We start from the raw sequence: 19,349 nt of genomic DNA on the forward strand, positions 1-19,349 counted from the left end.
AAACATCAAATATTTTCCTCATTAATAATGGGGAATTTAAACGATCAAGTTTGACGGATTTGAGAAATCATTTCTTTGTAGTGAAAGAGTATACTCTTCGTTTATTTCCATTGTCATCAGGTCAGGATCCGATGATGGAAATCCTGAGAAATCGAGGGCAACTATCAGAAATTGTAGGCATGCATAGGATTACAACTTGATTCTCAGATGTATGTCTGGTGATACTATCAAACAGTGAAGGTTTAGAGCTTACCTGATGATGGAGACGTGAGAAAGTCGAGAGAACTCCTCAACGGTATGTTTTAGTTACGTCGTGTTTGGGCTTATATTATTCGGATTGACGAGAACTTTTCAAAAGTTAAAAATAAAAACAACTTCTAAAAACAACAAGAGAACTGTTTATATGCATCGGTCTAGATCTCGGTAATTAAATAAATATAGATGCATCCTCTAGACACCGACTTCTAGACCGATGCACCTAACATTTTTTAATTTCTTTCTTGCTTTTTTATATGTTTGAAGTTGGATTTGTTTGTAAAATGCTACAAAATAAAATAACGCCGACTTTATAAAACAAAGAAAGGGACAGAATTACACTTTTTTCAAGGCTCTAGAAACGTAAAGCCAGCAGCCCCGAATCCTACTCTCTAGTAGTCGTTGTTACAATTCGACAGTTACAAGTCGTCAGGCAGTTTCGAACAAAACCTGAAACTGGGGCTCATTAGGTGATTAATCCCTCAAAAATAAAAGATCCCATTAGTAGTTAATTCTCATCACCTAAAATAAAATAAGCTCCAACACAAGGTTACGTTATAAATTGTAAAGGAGTTCCCATAACTATATCTGATCTTTGCTATCGATCCCACAATGGCAGTCAAACCTATCTATGTGGAAAGTATTGGCCAATACCTACGAATAAAATAAGCTCAAACGCGTGGTAGTTGTAACATACCGTTCAGGAGTTCCCTCGACTCTCTGTAGTCTCCATAATCAAATCAGCTCCAAACCTTCACTGTTTACCAGTACCCTCAAAAATACACTCACATGTCTGGTTTTGACTCGATGCGTGCCTACAATATTCTAGAGTTGCCCTCGATTTCTCAGGGTTTCCAGATCCTCATCAGATCCTGGTCATCCGATTTAGCATCTTCCTTCTTTATGAAAAGTCTTTAACAATAAAAACTAGCATTGCAACCTGTACAATCCTCAGAAACTGCCTGTCTTTTATATTTTTCAAACGATCCTGGACATTCGTCTCTATGGAATTTTAATAAAATATTTATATTCAAAGAAACGTCATACCATTCTCCACGGTTTAAAACTACTTTGATTCATGTCCGCCACTTTTTACAAAGCGGGTCAGATATGCCCAATAACCTTTAAGACATAATTAGTTATTTTCAATCAGATTTCTGAATGATGACTATAAAATGTTGTATAACTTTAATAAAATAACTTCTACAAGGTACTGGCCTACTATTTTAGTTATATTATAAAATAAAAAATATTAACTATTTTGTCTCTTACGAAATTACCATAACTATGATTGTTCTAAATTGAATGGTTGGCGCGAGACTCACTTTTTAGCTATACAGGATTTGTACGGAACCCTCGGTGCGCGAGTCCGACTCGCACTTGGCCGGTTTATTAAATATACAGCGTCAATATTTTCTCAAAATGACATATGCCATAAATTACAATTAACCAGTTAACAGCTGACATTCAGACAACCGTAGCAATAAATTCGCATACAAATGAGTAGGTACTCATTCCTAGAACCTACCTAATTACCGGACGAGAAACAATTCCATTGACCTTTAAGAAAAAAATTGAATGCAGCTACTCCGTGCCACGAATATAAAATATCTCTCTATAAATTCGTTCTAAAATTAACACCCTCACATAAAGTCGTCCTGGGAAGGTCAATGCTATTGCAATTGCAGGTTGCATAGTACAAGAGTATAAAAATGGAATCGGCCCTCCGTAGGGCATCATTCACCCCTGTGAACGAGACACACCCAGCAACATGTACAAACTGGTAAGCAAATACTTACTTTATTTAAATACTCGTACATTGTTCAAGGTTTCTAAAAGCAGATAATAAAGAAATGTGGAACACCATTCAAGTGTAATTAAAAGTATAGATCGTAACAATGAAAATTACTATAACTAAGCTATTCAAAATGGGATTAGAACTTTAGAATGTCAACTTTTCCAAATATTTTTGTCCGAAATTTTAACGGAAGAGCCACGTAAAACTTTATTATAATTTGTATATTTACCTATGTAAAATTCTGATATGTTATGAGCAATGCATCAGACAATGAGTAAAAACCACTAGGTTAAGGTTTAAGTTAACTGTAGGTTAAGGTTTGACACTTTCAGAGAATCCCATCAAATCAGTTGTCTTTAATTAGAAATTAATGTAATAAATAGAAAAGCAAGCTTTTGATAAAAATATGTATGTGTCATTAATAGATACAGATATTTTACACATACGAGTAATCTCCCTATCTCTTACACGGCTAACATTTCAATCAAATCAATATTTATTTATTTATTTTATTCAAAAGGAACCCCAACAGAGGATACACATTACATGCATAATTATAAAAAGTTATTTAAAGATTTCTGCTCCTTCAGTTAGGTATAGGAGACTAGTGTTATATTTGTTATGTACATGATGGCGACTTCACATTAGTTATTCAGAAAATATCCCTTGTCACTGGTTTTGGGTAACAGGGTTGAGGAGGTCAGATAGGCAGTCGCTCCTTGTAAAGCGCTGGTACTCAGCTGCATCTGGTTAGACCGAAACCGACCCCAAAATAGTTGGGAAAAAGGCTCGGGAGATGATGATGTCCCTTTTACCCCTATAGACACTGTCAATATTGTCCTTAAAAATTGGACCAGCCATCTGTCAAAAAATAATATCCCACTCTTAATATTTGGAAACTGCTACAAGCGTATGGGTAAAAATTACGACTTACGGTTTCTGTGTAGGTACATACTACCATAGAATTTAATATGTCGCTATACCAAGTTTGTTAAGTAAGGAAAAAGTGTCAGATTCTTGGTAACTAAAATCCATCAGTGCAACCATATGGCTTTGCCTGCCATATTTTTTAGGTAAAAAGGCGCCTTAAAACTGATAACTATAATATGAATAAATCAATAAACTATGAACCTATATTTCCAGTTATCTTTCCTCGTGATCCTGGCAGTTGCGCTCGCCGCGCCCGCGCCGGAGCCCGGGGCGGCCATCTTGACTCCCGCCGTGTACCGAGCCCCGTTGACGTACGCTCCAGCACTGGGCTATGCGGCCCTCCCCGCCGCGGGCTTGCCTCTCCAATACAGCGCCCCTTACCTCGCGTCCTACCCTGCAGCACCCATCGCCTACAGCAAGTACTACTAGGCTGGACGAGTAAGCAGGTTCTCAAGTATTGGCAGTGATCCGTTTGGTACCTAAGTAATGCGCAATAAAATCGTTCCGCCTACTATTTTGTTTTTTTATTGGTGATCTTTACCAGACTATTTTGCTTATTTTTTGAATGGAAAATACTTCCAGTTTTAATGAGATAGGTAGATTGGATTGAACTTTTTGGCTATTACTGTTCCAATGAATCCTTCATGACTTTTCCTTTCAAATTATTATTCAAATTGTTTTATCTTACAAACATCTATTCTCTCGTACACAGAGTGTAATGAAATTAAAAAAAGAAAGTTAGGTCCATTTTTTTATATGCCACATTATTAAGGAACCTTAATTTTGGCTAGTTATATGATGAAGTAGGTATTACGCAAGAACACATAATGGAGTGTGTTCTTATTGAGATTGGCGTTCGAAGTCATGACAGTGGCAGGCACAAATACCTGCCGCTGACATTGAGCTCACGTAACCCCTGCAGTCTCAATTGTGTTATCATATTGAACCAAATATTCCTACATAATATTTAATATTAACTCTATAATAGACTGAAGTAGCAACTTTTGTAACTGTATATAATGAAAGGAACTTTTTCCGATACTTCGTGGTTTTGATGTAAACAACAATCTAATAATAGCATTATCGATATTGTTGTGAATACCGGGTATTTTATTTATATATGGGCCATTCGATGAATTTTGAAGTAGGAATATTGAAGCGAGGTTGTATCAACACTCTGTATCCTGAGCACTAATGGTAATAATTCTACTAGAAAAAACTTTGAGAAGTAACTAAGACACTTATTTGAATCGAAAATGTCACGACACAAAACCTATAATAAAAATCCAAATGCTTAATCCGTCTCACATACGAAATAGGCTCAATAAAAAAAACAAATAAATTGGTTATTGCATCAATTTGACAGCTGTCAAAAACACAGAGCTTCCGCGCATGTGAGCGTGTATACGTGGGCTGCATGCAAGCGACATTCAATGAAACAAAAACAGTTTGCCATAAAAACTTATATTAAAACATGATCAAACATTTGGTCGGTGTCATTGAGCAGGTAGAAGTGTATCTGGTGAATCTGGTTTAGCGGACGTAGTATGCTGCTCCGTAGGGGTAGGCAGCGGCGGCGTAGGGAGCAGAGTAGGCGACGGGGGCGTAAGCAGAGTAGGCGTAGGGATACGCAGCAGCTCCGGCGGCGTAGGTCACCACCTGGGGCTCAGGCTTGGGGTTGGCGAAAGCCACGGCCAACACGGCGAAGAGGGCGAACTGCAAAAAAAAATTAACATCATTAAACTGAATAAATAAAAATATGAGGATGTCCTATTGGAATTACGAAATATCACGCAAACTATAAGTAGTTTGAGATAATGCTTTTTTTTTACTGAATGCAGGGACTTAATTCACATTTTCAAAACAAAAACATGATTTTTAAATAGAATAAAATACAAACATCTGAATTGAGAACCTTCTAACCTTTTTGGGAAGTCGGTTTTAAATAGCTGATATGATACGAATATTCTGAAAATATATTATTCGACAATGCTTTCCTAACTCAATTACACACAATATAGCAGGATTTGCCAGAAACGAAACTGCATTTAGTTTTTTGAGTGCGATAATATAAAACTATCTGATGAAATGGCCAAGGGTCCCTGAAAGTGGGCGACATTGGCGAGTAAATGACCCTTACCCCTTGTTACGCTTATGGTGTATCTCGCTAACAAGATAAACGACACTAAAATATTTACCCGAATTGTGTTTCCTAATAACTCGGCCGACCTTTTATAAGTTTATTTGAAGATAAAAATGCCAACGTGGGAAAATTGCCATCTTGAAAGCCATGAGCTTAATGGGGACAGAAGAAGCTAAGGGCCTTACTACAAAAACTTTAAACCCTGTTTTACACTTGTCTAATAAAATTTTGGCTGCAAAATGAACCATATGTCAACGTCATAATTTGACATTTTTTTAGACAAGGCATAAACTGACGTTTAAAAGTTTTTGTGGTAAGACAGTAAATGTTGCTTATTATTTTATAAAATGTTACTATATTTATTTTAATTGTGAATAAATTGTAATTTAATAACTGCGTCATAATAAAATATTTTCTTGCCTATTGACAATGAATTTTATGCACAATTATGTTAGATTATAGAATAAAAGCTAAAACTCAAATTCAGCGGTTAAGTTTGCCATCACTAAACTATTGAGGCAGTTTAAATCATTTTTTTTAGGAATCAAACCAAAAACCTAGCTCCTCAAAGTCTACATGCGAAAATCAGTCTTAAATAAAAATACAATTAATAATTATATTAGTCAACTCACCAGTCTGAAGAACATGGTTGTAGAGTTACTTGGGATTGTTGTCACAAGTGATACTGTTTGCCGATCCGTCCCGGCTTATATACGGACCTGACCGACCACGCCTTGATTACTTGTCGTCAGATAAAAAGTGTCCTTGATCTTCAGTGTAATGTATGAAGCTAGTACCTGCATCAGGTATCAACATCCGCGTAAGGCGGCAACCATCTCTGTCAGTCCTGTTCCAAAGGCATATACCTACATTGTTGTTGTCACCTTGTCTGTTATTAATAATCGTAAACACTGTAGGTATGAGCTTGAACTTGCTAATCGATTCAATTTACAAGAGTCATTTAAAACAATCCGCATTTGTATTTTAATTTCTAATCTAATTGGATTAAGAGGTTCGTTAGATGTTACTATGAGATATTTATTTTTTATACAACATCTCATCTGGCTGTAATGTTTATTTACATGTACAATCACGATTATTTTTTATTGATTGTCAGTACTTTTATTTCATATTTACCTATTAAAGGTCCTTACGAAACTTTAATACCTAGGTGCACGGATTCAAGGAGTGGGTCTTGGACATTCTTTCAATGTTGTTTCTGGGATACAATTTAAATGTATCTTAAATAAAAGACTATTTTAATCATAACATAATTAAGTAATATATTGCATGAAATTAACATAAAGGTACATCACATATTTAGGCGTAGACATTGGGGGCATTATATTATGTTCAGTAGTAACCGTAGCCGTAGCTGAAGGGGGAGACTCCGTAGTTGTTGTAGGAGCTGTAGCCGACGGGGTTGGAGTAGCCGGAGTACCCGTAGTAGCCGGGGTAGGAGGACGCGTAGCCCCCGTAGCTACCGTAGCTACCGTAGGGTGAGTACAGCTGAGGCCTTGCCAGAGCCAGGGCTAGCACGGCGAATAAGATCATCTGGGGAGAAAAATCATTCTCATTAGGACTGAACTAAATCTGTCATCTCATCACAAGGAAAATACTTTACACAGCTAGATGAACAGTATTTTATATTTATGCGCAGGGCGTTATCTACACGACAATTTAAGATTTTCTCTGTGTACACTTATTTTTGAGTGTGGACATTGAAAATTAAGGTTTTTTTTGGTCGTTAAATAAATCATTAATTTTAACTTCTCTGTGCTTATAATGACCAAATTCTAATTAAGTTTTCAAATTTTCGTTCACACCTAGAGGTGCGGTATTTGTTTAGTTAGTCCACAAAGCATTACTATACAATAAACTTCCAAAATTAATTAGCCGTGGTAACTTTACTGGGGTCAACGACCCAGTATATCAAGAGCCAGGTGGTCATAATGGCAGTGGGATAGCCAGCGAAATAAAGTGGCTTTTAATCGACAAAGTTGGCCAAAACCGAGCGCCCTGTATTACTTACAATGAGCTAAAGCCCCACTCTCATAAACACACTTCTATAGGCAGACGTAATGAGTATGCGTTTGAGCTAGAGTAATATTTTCGGCCAATGTAAGCGCTAAGCCTATAGCGTCCTGTCTAGAACATAAAAAATAGGTACGAGAGAATTTATCAGATTGGACATAGTATATCACACGTTTATTAGTACAATTTAGAATGAATCAAATGTACTTAACGTGGTACATATTAAAAAAAAACTTACACTTGTAAAGAAGTAGTACACAAAAGGCAAGGTATAAGACAGATTCACGTGTTATGAAATTTAGCCAAAACAATATCGAAGAGACTATATCATAGATTGATTAAGTGACATTATAAGTACATTTTATATAACATCCAATAAATTGAACAAAATGTGATACCCCGGACATCAAAGCTTGAGTTGTTTTTGTCATAAGCATAATCATAACACTGTTACATAACAATGATTAACGCCTTATTACGGGGGCGGATGCGTATCTATTTATAGACTCAATATGAATTATGTGAAAGATAAACAAAAAATATTACAAGGATCGTTAATAAAACACAATCACTAGTGAATGATCTCGATTAAATTAAGGACTTAAATCAGAACGATTTATCGTTCATGTCCAAACAAAACTGGGAACCTAACATTCAATACTAACTTAAGACATCAAGTCTACTAATAACTCTACTCACCAGTTTGGCAAACATTTTATTGTAAGTTTTTTTTTATTTATTTAAAAGGTATAGTCCCGAGAGCTCCCGGTACACTGTCTTACTTAAACACTCGTACTGTTTTTATTTCAACCTCCCTGGACATTTTATAGTGTCAATTGTCCTTGGACACTCAAACAATAACGGAAAACCTATACTTACAAACGATTCTGTTGGGAATCAATGTAAATTATGAGCACAGACAAAGCGTAGTGAGGACGCGCTCTACATCACCAAGTAGGCCGCCTTTGTTTATACAAAACTACACCACGAATTTTAAAAGAATAAATTACTTTTATTACTTTTAGAGCATTCTGGCCAGACGCAATTTAAAACCCCATAAAGATTTGCCTATTCCTCTATGCCTAATACATACTCGTATACAAACATTGCGTTTGCCATACATCAAGCATTCAAAGATACGGATTAACAATACGGTCGCCTTACAAGGCGAGTCAGGATGTAGATTTTCTAAAGAACTGGAAGATCATCGACCTCAGCGATCGCCCTTGCTCTGCGATGACAGTTCATCCTGACAAAATCGATCATTGTTTAAAGATCAAGGCTAATATTTTGTTATATAAGCTTCGCATGATTAGAGCTTTGTATGATTCAGTACGCTGCATCGGTCTATCAACATGTTCGCTAAAATGGTAAGTATGCCGCTTTAGTACCCTATCATCACATCATTTTCACAAACAAATATATCCATTCATATTTTACCCTTTAATGCATTAGACCCATTATTATCAAGAGTGAGCCTATTAACAAAGACTGGGAACAAACCTAGGCTTAAAACCTAAGCCCAAACTATCGACCTAGGAGACAAGACCAAAAGTACAGGCAACCCGGTTACAATACACGTAGCTGTCCCCAAAAAAAATAATGACGTCATTTAAGGTGTCATCTCCACCGATTCTAAATAGAACTTTAATTTTTTTGTTGCCTGAAATGGGGGCAAAACTTTTTTGTCTAAAACAATTAAACTTATAACGGGCTGAAACAACTTAGCTCTTTATAAATGTCGGGAGACGCTTCGATATGATGTCACGATATTCAAGATGATCTTTTGTAAATGTAGACCTTAATCCGATGGTTAAAGGACATTGGGCAGATTGGTATACCACACCAATAGCGATGTCATACATATCATTGGATAAGTGAAGTCTTGTGATAGGCTTAGGGCGACGACAGAGGTCAAAAGTGCTCGTCGGCCATTCACTGCATCCGAAACCTTCTCCAGTCGTGGCGGCTCTCCGTTCCACTGGGAATAGAGGGTGGAGGACGAGAGAGTGCGTCTGTGTCTGCGCAAACACTTATGCACTTAAATATTTCACGCGCAACTGACTGCTTCTGGTTACTGGATCCTGATAAAAGACCTGCGGCGATGGGCTGAAGTAGAGAGGTTGGGTGGTGGTGCACACCCGGCTTTGTCTGAAGCCTGCACGTATGGCAGCCTAAGGAGAGTGGTCGTTTCTGCACTGCACTTGGGACAACAGTGTGGTTTGGGCAGCACCTTAGGTGATGAAGCAGCCCTATTTAGGGAGGCACTGCTTCCCCCGCTCAGCCGGGGAGGGGGCTAGAAAAGGTGTCCTAAAAAAATGCTTGTCCCGTCAAATTGGGGGAGTAGCAACCGCGGCTGCTTAGGCACTCCATTACTCGCGGTCGACGTAACAAGAAAAATAAGACAAAAACATCATTTATGACATTTGGCGCATGGAACGTGCGTACATTAATCGATAATGACGGAAACCTTTGCCCGGAGCGTAAAACTGCTGTCGTAGCACGTGAACTTGCTCGATACAATGTAGACGTGGCAGCTTTAAGCGAAACACGCTTAGCTGACCAAGGCGAACTTGAGGAAATCGGCGGTGGTTATACATTCTTCTGGAAAGGAAGACCCCAAAGTGAACGAAGGTTAGCTGGCGTAGGGTTTGCCATCAAATCCACCATCGTAAAAAAGCTGCCTGAATGTCCACAATACATCTCGGACCGCATTATCACATTACGCCTTCACCTACCAAACGACAACTACCTGAATGTGATAAGCGTATACGCACCAACAATGAGTAACGAGGACAGTGTCAAAGATCAGTTTTATGAAGAACTTTGCCAATGCCTTACCAGCATACGTTCAAGCGAACAAATACTGCTGCTAGGCGATTTCAACGCGAGGGTTGGCAGAGATTCTGAGTCGTGGCCGGGCGTGATTGGAAATAATGGTGTGGGCAATATGAATAGTAATGGACAATTACTACTCACACTCTGTGCCCAATTCGACCTCACCATCACAAACACTCTGTTTAGGCTTCGCGACAAATTCAAAACCACCTGGATGCACCCGCGTTCTAAACACTGGCACCTCCTCGATTACGCGATAACGCGACGAAGGGACATCTCCCAGGTGCATATCACACGCGTTATGCGCGGCGCGCACTGCTGGACAGACCACAGGCTTTTGGTAACTAAGTTGAGACTCCGCCTTCGTGAACCACGAAGACCCTGCAGGGCTAAACCAATATCTCTCAACTTAGATCGACTGGATTGTAAAGATCTTCAAGAAAAATACCAGAAAGGCCTAACAGATGCGCTAGATGTGTTTGATGCCCAGCAAGGTGACTTAATATCAAAATGGAAACAGATCTCATCCACCGTACTGACTGTGGCTACTGAAACCATAGGATACAAAAAACGAAACAACGAGGACTGGTTTGACCAGAATGATAGGGCCCTAACTGAAGCATTCAAACAGCATCGTGTACTCATAAAGCGTAATGAAGGAAATCATAAATCCAGTCAAGAAGTCCGAAGTAGTGGTGATTCCTTAAGGAAATTAACGAGGAAGATGAAAGATAGATGGTGGCTTGAAAAGGCAAAAAAGATACAGTGGCTTGCAGATACCCACCAACTAGGCGCTTTCTATGAAGAAATGCGTAAGTTGATTGGCGTTTCCATAAAAAACTGCACTCCGTTAAGATCCCTAGATGGTTCCCAAAAGCTCACTGCTAAGCAGGATATACTTGATCGTTGGGCAGAGCACTTTAATCACCTGCTCAATGTAGATCGATCAGCAGATCTTGAGCATATAAGGCGTATCCATCCTCTGCCGCCGAATGAGTCGCTTGCTGAACCACTAACTTTTGCTGAAGTTGTTCAAGCCATCAAAGATCAGAAAAATAAAAAAAGCAGTTGGCGTTGACAACATCGCCGGAGAACTGCTGAAATACGGAGGGGAGCGACTTCATACTTACATCTGGCAAATTTTTGAACGCATTTGGAACGAGGAAACAATACCACCTGAATTTAAAATATCCCGTATACAGACACTGTATAAAAACAAAGGAGACCGTTCCGACTGCAACTCCTACCGGGGTATATCGCTCCTCTCTGTCCCTGGGAAGATATTTGCCAGAGTTCTTCTCAACCGGCTTTTACCAGTCTCCGAAGCCATATTGCCAGAAACTCAGTTTGGGTTTCGACCTAACAGGGGCACCGGCGAAGCCATCTTTTCCATCAGGCAACTCCAGGAAAAAAGCCGAGAACAAGGCCAACCTTTGTGTATGTGCTTCGTGGACTTAGAAAAAGCTTTTGACTGCGTGCCGAGGGAAGCCCTCTGGACTTTACTGGCAAAATTAGGTTGTCCTGAGAAGTTTGTGAGAATGATTCGCCTTCTGCACGACGAGATGACCTGCTGTGTTACCTATAATGGTGACCAGTCAGAGTTCTTTCCTGTCACGTGTGGGGTCAAACAAGGTTGTGTGCTTGCGCCAACACTGTTTGCTCTCTACTTTCTGTCGTTGTCAGTGAAGCACTCAAACAAACTTCTGCTGGAATCAAAATACGTTTCAGGACTGATGGGGGACTTTTCAACCTGGCCAGATTAAAAGCATATACTAAAGTATCTCATGCTCTTATAACGGAGATCATGTACGCTGATGATCTGTGTTTTGTTACCAACTCTGCACAAGAGCTCCAGAACCTGATGACTAACCTTCAGGAAGTCTGTTGTCGTTTCGGTCTAAAATCAGTGTTAAGAAAACTGAGGTAATGGCAAGCGACTCTCAAGGAGCTACAGAACCTATCAAGGTAAACATTGGCGATACTGAGCTGAAGCAAGTGAATACCTTCAAATATCTGGGCAGCACAATTACATCCAAGTGTGACCTTGATACCGAAATAAACCATCGCATTGGCGCTGCATCAGCTGCTTTCGGTAAATTACGAGCCAAGGTCTTACACACACATGATTTGAAGCTTTCGACAAAAATCTCCGTTTACAAGGCCATAGTCCTCCCAAATCTTTTATACTCGGCTGAAACATGGGTCCTCTATCGGAAACATATACGGGCGCTGGACCGATTTCATCTAAAGTGCATAAGAGACATTCTGAAAATCAAATGGTCGGATCGGATTAGAAATACCGAAGTGCTACGACGCGCGAATATCTGCGGCATAGAAGCGTACCTGATGCGGCGACAGCTCAGATGGTGCGGTCATGTTTTACGCATGGATGATGATAGGGTGGCCAAACGCATCTTCTTTCTGAACTCCAGAACGGCAGACGGAAACAAGGTGGCCAGTTCTTACGCTTCAAGGATGTTCAGAAAAGACACATGAAAAGGTGCAACATTGATCCTCAGAACTGGGAGACAAAAGCCATTTGCCGCCCTGAATGGAGAGGCCTACTTAAAATGCGATCAAAGATTTCGAAGAGCAAAGGAAATCCGCACTGGATGCGAAACGTGATGCTCTTAAGGCTAAAACACCAGTAGCCATTCATTATAACTACGTGGACGGTATCCTAACGTGCAGCCAATGCTCGCGCACGTTTACACATAAAATAGGGTACTGCAGCCATCAAAGGGCGCATAGAAGAGCTGATCATCCTAGTTCTTCTCTCAATGATAACTGAAAGCAGTCACCATAGCCGAAATCGGCAGGGAAGTATATATATCATTGGATAGGCCTTTTTATGTAGAACAATGTTTACTATGACAGCTTTGCTGAAATGTTTGTCCGTTCTGAGATATAGATCAAAAACTGTGCAAAAGTTAAACTAAAGTTAACTTAATAATCTATTGATATCTCAAGTTTTTAGAGGAAAAACTAAGTTCCACTAAGTGTAATGCTCCTGAGTTCTACCTGTTGTGCCCGTTAGGTTCCATAATTGTTACTAATATTTAGCATTTCAACCTTATACTGTACCAACTGGATATTGGGCATAATGATAAACCCCACCAATAACAAAGTCATACATATCAATGGATAGGTCTTTTTAACTGGAACAACATTTACTATGACATTTACTATGGCTTTGTTCTATTGTTTGTCCGTTCTGAGTCTTATCCAACGATATGTATGACATCGCTATTGGTAGGGTATACCAGGTCCCATATATTTGTGCCCATTGTCCTTTACTTTTCATTCAACTTTTGATCGATCAAAAGTAGGTAAAGCTTTTTGAACTCTAGTGGTCATTTTACTCATGTTAATCTGTGCGTAATACGTGTAATGTCATTTGTTTTAAAGTTTTCAACATGTAAAAGCTTATTAACTTAACCTCTTTAGAAGTAATAATTTTCCATCAACATCTTCGCTAATTTCTTCACAATTTGTTTACAGTTCGCTCTCTTCGCTCTGTTGGCTGTGGCCTTCGCTGCTCCCAGCCCCAACCCAAAGCCCCAAGTGCTGGCCTACTCCGCTGGACTTGACTACGGCTACATCCCTTCTGCTGGCGTGGTTCCCTCAGTCTACTCAGCTTACCCCCCCGTCGCCTACTCCGCATACCCGGCTGCCCCTACCGTCTACGTTCGGTGAAGACTTTGACCTGCCTACTTCAAGCTTCAGACAACTATGCAATTCAAACATGGATCCAACGATTGTAATGCAATAATTTCAAGCAAATAAAATTCTATCAAACAAGTACTCGTTTGACTTACTAACCTTCGTAAGACCATGATGTGGAAGACACATGGAAAGTCTATTGACTTTTACGCACGAGTGGAAGTTAACGTAAGTTCATAATTTATGTGCATAGTCTTGTTAGATAGTCACTTGTCTTATATGCGAAGCTGTATACTTCATAACTTCATTAATGTGGTTATGAAATATACTAAAATGATCAAGCTAGATATATGTATTACTCAAGATGATTTTGAAAATACCATAGGATATATTTTGAAAATACGATACTACAAGATTATTAAAATTTATCAAACTGACACTAAACCTTGCTCTCACGAAAGTCTAAATAACTGTGGCCCAGAAATAAATATTCTTTAAAATACATAAGTATTTGCTTATGTCCGACACTAAATATTACATGAAAAGAACCTATTCGTCATATTAATAGTCAGTATAACTGAAATCTGGGACAACGCTTGTACAAAGAATACAATTACCATATCATCAGAGTCTGAACTCGTTAATACTGATTTTATTTACATTCCAACACTTTCGCTGTTGTTGCCTAGACGACAGGAATTTAAGTGTCCTTTAATTACTAGTACTACACGACCAGTATATCTTGACACTCCGTAGAGGTTTTGTTCACAAAGGCCGAATTGATTAGTTCGTCAATACTTCTACTTCATCCTTTGCTTTTTATTTTATGGATCAACTTATACTGGACATGTTGAAGGCACTTGTATTAAGTCTTACCACCTGATTTTAATATTGTGCATAAACAATACCATTTTTACATAACAAATATCCAATATTATACGCGTTATGCAACAAAGTATAATGGTAATTGCAGCCGTTTATGAATTTATTCAAATACTTTACGATTTAACCATTAATTGGTTAACATACCTATATCTTGTTCAGACGTGCATATCATGACTAGATATTATAAATGTACATTCTAGATCATTTATTTAAGGAGCTACTTTTTAATTTTTGTGAAGGGTATAAAACAGTGTGGGGCACCTATTCAGACTCCTATCCCGATCGAATTGCCGTCCCATCGGGCTATGAGAGTAAAGGAGTGTAGTGAGTGCACCTGTCTCTGCGCAAATGCTTGTGTACTTTATGTCCAGCGCAGTTGGCTAATCTTCTTACAAGATAATAGCCGCCGTAGCCGATAATCGGCTAGGACAACATCATCATTATCATCCCGATCAATGTGTTCTGCTTGAAAACTTTTTCATTCGATTTGTTAAGGTTCATATTATGTTTGCTTGTCATATCAAAAGAGACTGTTCAAGTAACCTGCTATGCAAATATGTACTTACACTCAATACAATTTATTATTGCCCTCTATTTAATAGCTTTGTTGACAAGAATAATTTCCTATTTATTCAAATATAGTTGAAGTATTAAGTTCTTGTTATATAAAACACACTATTTCAATAAGATTTCCAGTAGTGGATACTCTTTAAGCTCAATAAATGAAACCATATTTTCTCTTCGATTGCTAAAAACATGGCTCATCTTTCAGTACTAAACGCGGTTTAACAACATTGTTTGGATATCACAAACAATACAATTAGGTTTCGTCGTTAAACTGTCGCTTGGTAACAGGGGGGGATAAAGCAAAGTACACGTAACCTATAATGTAATGTATAAGGAGTTAGGAAGCACATACAATACAACCTTGAACTTTAAATACAATGATAATGTACGCACTTCCCGATGATATTAGTGACAGCGTAACGGCGAGCTTACAGCCATTGTGCCAACTGATGTCATAACTAGCCATTGTTCACAAACATGACCAGTTTGGTCCGAGCCTAAATTGGGATGTGACTAATGGCCATGTACTAGAATTGTTTGGGCCGATGTTATAAAGCTAATCTAATTTAACATGTGTTGATCAAAAAACTGCCACGATACCTTTATTGCCTGAAAAAGATTTTCAAGCTCAAGTAAGGTAAAATACAAAAATCTCAGAACTATAATTTGTGCATCAGAATTATACATGTCTGCCAATTAAAATATAGTTAATCGTATAGGTACATATTGGGATAAGAAATAGATCAACTAAAAACTAGAATAAAAAGTTCTAGCTTGATTTGATTTTTATATCAAATCATCGAGCCAATTAACTACCGTAACTGCAATAAAAATGTATCCTATAATTTACAAGACAACTAGATAGGTATACTTTATTGTAATCAAATATTCAACATCAAAATTATCGCGTTTTTGTCATAGTTATATTTACATATGCCGAACACTGTTCGCAAAAAAACAATGTATTTGAATTGTTATTGGATCAAATTGCTAAGAGGGAGCAAAAAATTTATCACATTTGTCTTATGGTGACTTTTATGAACCGGACTTTAGCTAGAACATTCGTTAGGTATTGCGCAATCCTGTGAGCTGCACTTTATCTTCCGATCGAGCTGGTGACTCTTCGAATGTCAATAGGAGTGTGGGACGCACTGGTATGTTAAGCTATCGATCACTGCTGATCAGCTGGAAGTATGGAACAGGGAACAATAATGTACCTACGTAAGAGCATGCACATACAATAAAGTACTTAACGACTAAAGACCTGTATAGGCTATGAACTTTTGTATAAATAATAAGAACCATTCAATTAGACTGAACCAGTTAATGACTAACATTTTTTAACGTAAACAATAGATTTTTTAAATAAATCAATATAATTGTACAAAGGTATATTATGTTGTTGAAACCTAGTAGATGACAACATTGTTATTTGAAGCAAGAAAAATAGGCAAGTGATCTATATCAGGTAACATTAAACACAATAATCAATCAAGTGAACTTATACCAAATGTAACGCTACTGAACTAAAATAACGAAGTGACTTCACACGTAGATGCTAAACGTATAATATCCGTGAGAACGATCTACTTGATACGATTTTTTACAAGACCATCAAAGTAGTGTGTCACTGTTACACGGATTTGTGAAGGACCTAAAAAGCCTTTATTACTTGCAATCCATAACTTAAATGTTATTAATTATTGCATACTGTTCTCCATTATTTCTATTTCTAGGATAAACATTATGGGCCTTACTACAAAATCTTTAAACCCTGTTTTACACTTGTCTAATAAAATTTTGGCTGCAAAATGCACCATATGTCAACGTCATAATTTGACATTTTTTAGACAAGGCTTAAACTGACGTTAAAAAGTTTTTGTGGTAAGACGGTATGTAGTTAACCAACCCCTTGGGTTACTGGCATGATTTGCCTACCTAAAACTGTCACTAACGAGTTACAAAAACCATCCAATAATAAGTTGATAATGTAATATTTTCTGCTCAAAAGAATCCTAGATCAGCTTTAAAAAAAAAGCGAAACCAATAAGTAAAAACCGATTAATTTAGCAATATCTATCAATATGTAAGCAGTAGCTCTGTTGGTCTGTTCACGTCGTCGAGCTGTGGGCCAACAGTTGAACAATGCATGTTTACTAAAATAGCCCAATCCCTCGACTCGGTAGCCATGTTCGGAATAATGATGCACTCACACACGCATATTATCATTCTTACAAAATAACTTATGGAATGCGCACACGTAAAACATATCTCAAGATAAAATAAAACATATGGTATAATTCGAACATAAGTGGGTCCTTGTTATGTATTCTTGGAATAGATTTGCGAATTCGTTATTTAACTTTTAAGGTTTTATTTTCCTGTTTCTTAATTTTTATGCCGCCATTTAATGCTGAAGGAATATATGCGCGACATCTAATCAAATAAACAAAACCTATACGAATGTAAAATTAAAATGAAAGTTCTTTTAATCAGAGTTTGGTAACTCCATTACATTCATTAATGTGAAATTATTTATTCACAAAATATTTACATTAATTGAAAATAAAATAAAATAAACTTATATACAACTTAAAACTAATACAGTGCATCAAAAAATTGCTCCTCATCGCTGTCACTGGGTAATGTACCCAAAAGACTGGCAGCATTGCCACGTTGGATGGCAATGCTCAACCTCTGTGCGAAATAAAAGCCATTAATACATTCTGTAAAGATGCATCTTATTTTGTTTACTGTGTTATTCCAAGAATTGCCATGTATTTCTTAAAATCGATTTATTTCAAAAGATAATTTTAAACAATGTCTGTAACTGATGCTCAGAATCTAAAACTTTTTCACCGTAATGAGTCCTGTTAACTTCTAAAAGTTGTAACACAAACGTAAACCTGGTATATTTCTATAAATACTATGTTATAAATAGTAATATCTGTAAATGCTATTTTTGTAACCATCTAAAAATTTTTTTTTTCTAATTCAATGAAAAAGTTTTTTCGCTCCCTAAAATAAATACCGATCCTTAGACTAAATTTATGTTACAAAAGACAGAGTAAGTTTAGCTTACCATTTTCCTTTAAATGTGGTAAAAACATGCTGTTTTTTAGTTTTAGTTAGTTTCTAGTTTAAGTATGTACGTAAATAATTAACACTCTTTTTAGGGTTCCGTAGCCAAAATGGCAAAAACGGAACCCTTATAGTTTCGTCATGTCCGTCTGTCCGTCTGTCCGTCTGTCCGTCTGTCACAGCCGATTTACTCGGAAACTATAAGTACTACAGTGATGAAATTTGATGGGAATATGTGTTGTATGAACCGCTACAAAAATATGACACTAAATAGTAAAAAAAAGAATTGGGGGTGGGGCCCCCCATACATGTAACTGAGGGATGAAATTTTTTTTTTCGATGTACATACCCGTGTGGGGTATCAATGGAAAGGTCTTTTAAAATGATATAAAGTTTTCTAAAAAACATTTTTCTTAAAGTGAACGGTTTTTGAGATATCAGCTCTCAAAGTCGTAAAAAGTATGTCCCCCCCCCTCTATTTTTATAACTACGGGGTATAAAATTCTAAAAAAAATAGAGGTGATGCATGCTAATTAACTCTTTCAACGATTTTTGGTTTGATCAAAGTATCTCTTATAGTTTTTGAGATAGGTTGATTTAACTGTAATTTACGGAACCCTTCGTGCACGAGTCCGACTCGCACTTGGCCGGTTTTTTAAGTTAGGAATAACTTTTAAGTGATATAGCAATCTGTATCAGCGTGACATGGACATTCACAATATGAAGACAAGTGAAATGAATAAATTTAAGTACATTATTTTTGCATCACCGCCATCCGTAGAGTATACAGGCTGCAAAAGTAATGTGAAGTTATGTACCATTTTTTTTGTTACAGCCTTTTTATCGTCCCACTGCTGGGCACAGGCCTATTCTCACGCGGAGAAGGATTGAGCATTAATCATTAAGAGAGTTATGTACCATATTTTCTAAAAATACTTTATAGTTAACAGTGCCGGTTTTAACTCTACCAGCGCCCTGGGCGAGATTTCTACGGCGCCCTCCAATTACAATTCAGACCCATATGAAAAACAGAGACATTTGTAGTTACCGATTACGCGAGCGAAGCGAGCGCGAATTTTTTTTTATAGTTAACAAGTCAAAGCAAAAATTACGTAAAATATAGCCCAATCGTACATAAGTTATTGCTGGTTGGTT

At 37.6% G+C, this 19,349-nt stretch overlaps 4 long non-coding RNA genes across 4 annotated transcripts; 2 read left to right on the plus strand and 2 right to left on the minus strand.

Annotated features, from left to right (window-relative positions):
- Window positions 1-1,902: 1,902 nt before the first annotated feature.
- Window positions 1,903-3,494, plus strand: LOC135117610 (uncharacterized). The gene is made up of 2 exons (XR_010276995.1): window positions 1,903-2,038; window positions 3,197-3,494. It is a non-coding gene; the product is annotated as an uncharacterized LOC135117610 (long non-coding RNA).
- Window positions 3,495-4,431: 937 nt separating this feature from the next.
- Window positions 4,432-5,900, minus strand: LOC135117593 (uncharacterized). Its single transcript, XR_010276983.1, has 2 exons — window positions 5,759-5,900; window positions 4,432-4,699 (listed from the first exon to the last, which is right to left on the minus strand). It is a non-coding gene; the product is annotated as an uncharacterized LOC135117593 (long non-coding RNA).
- Window positions 5,901-6,383: 483 nt separating this feature from the next.
- LOC135117598 (uncharacterized) lies at window positions 6,384-8,001 on the minus strand. The gene is made up of 2 exons (XR_010276987.1): window positions 7,860-8,001; window positions 6,384-6,680 (listed from the first exon to the last, which is right to left on the minus strand). It is a non-coding gene; the product is annotated as an uncharacterized LOC135117598 (long non-coding RNA).
- A 275-nt stretch (window positions 8,002-8,276) lies between these two features.
- LOC135117579 (uncharacterized) lies at window positions 8,277-13,799 on the plus strand. Its single transcript, XR_010276973.1, has 2 exons — window positions 8,277-8,530; window positions 13,500-13,799. It is a non-coding gene; the product is annotated as an uncharacterized LOC135117579 (long non-coding RNA).
- Window positions 13,800-19,349: the final 5,550 nt, after the last annotated feature.

Source organism: Helicoverpa armigera, chromosome 11 (genome assembly GCF_030705265.1).
Source record: "Helicoverpa armigera isolate CAAS_96S chromosome 11, ASM3070526v1, whole genome shotgun sequence".
Lineage (NCBI taxonomy): Eukaryota > Metazoa > Arthropoda > Insecta > Lepidoptera > Noctuidae > Helicoverpa > Helicoverpa armigera.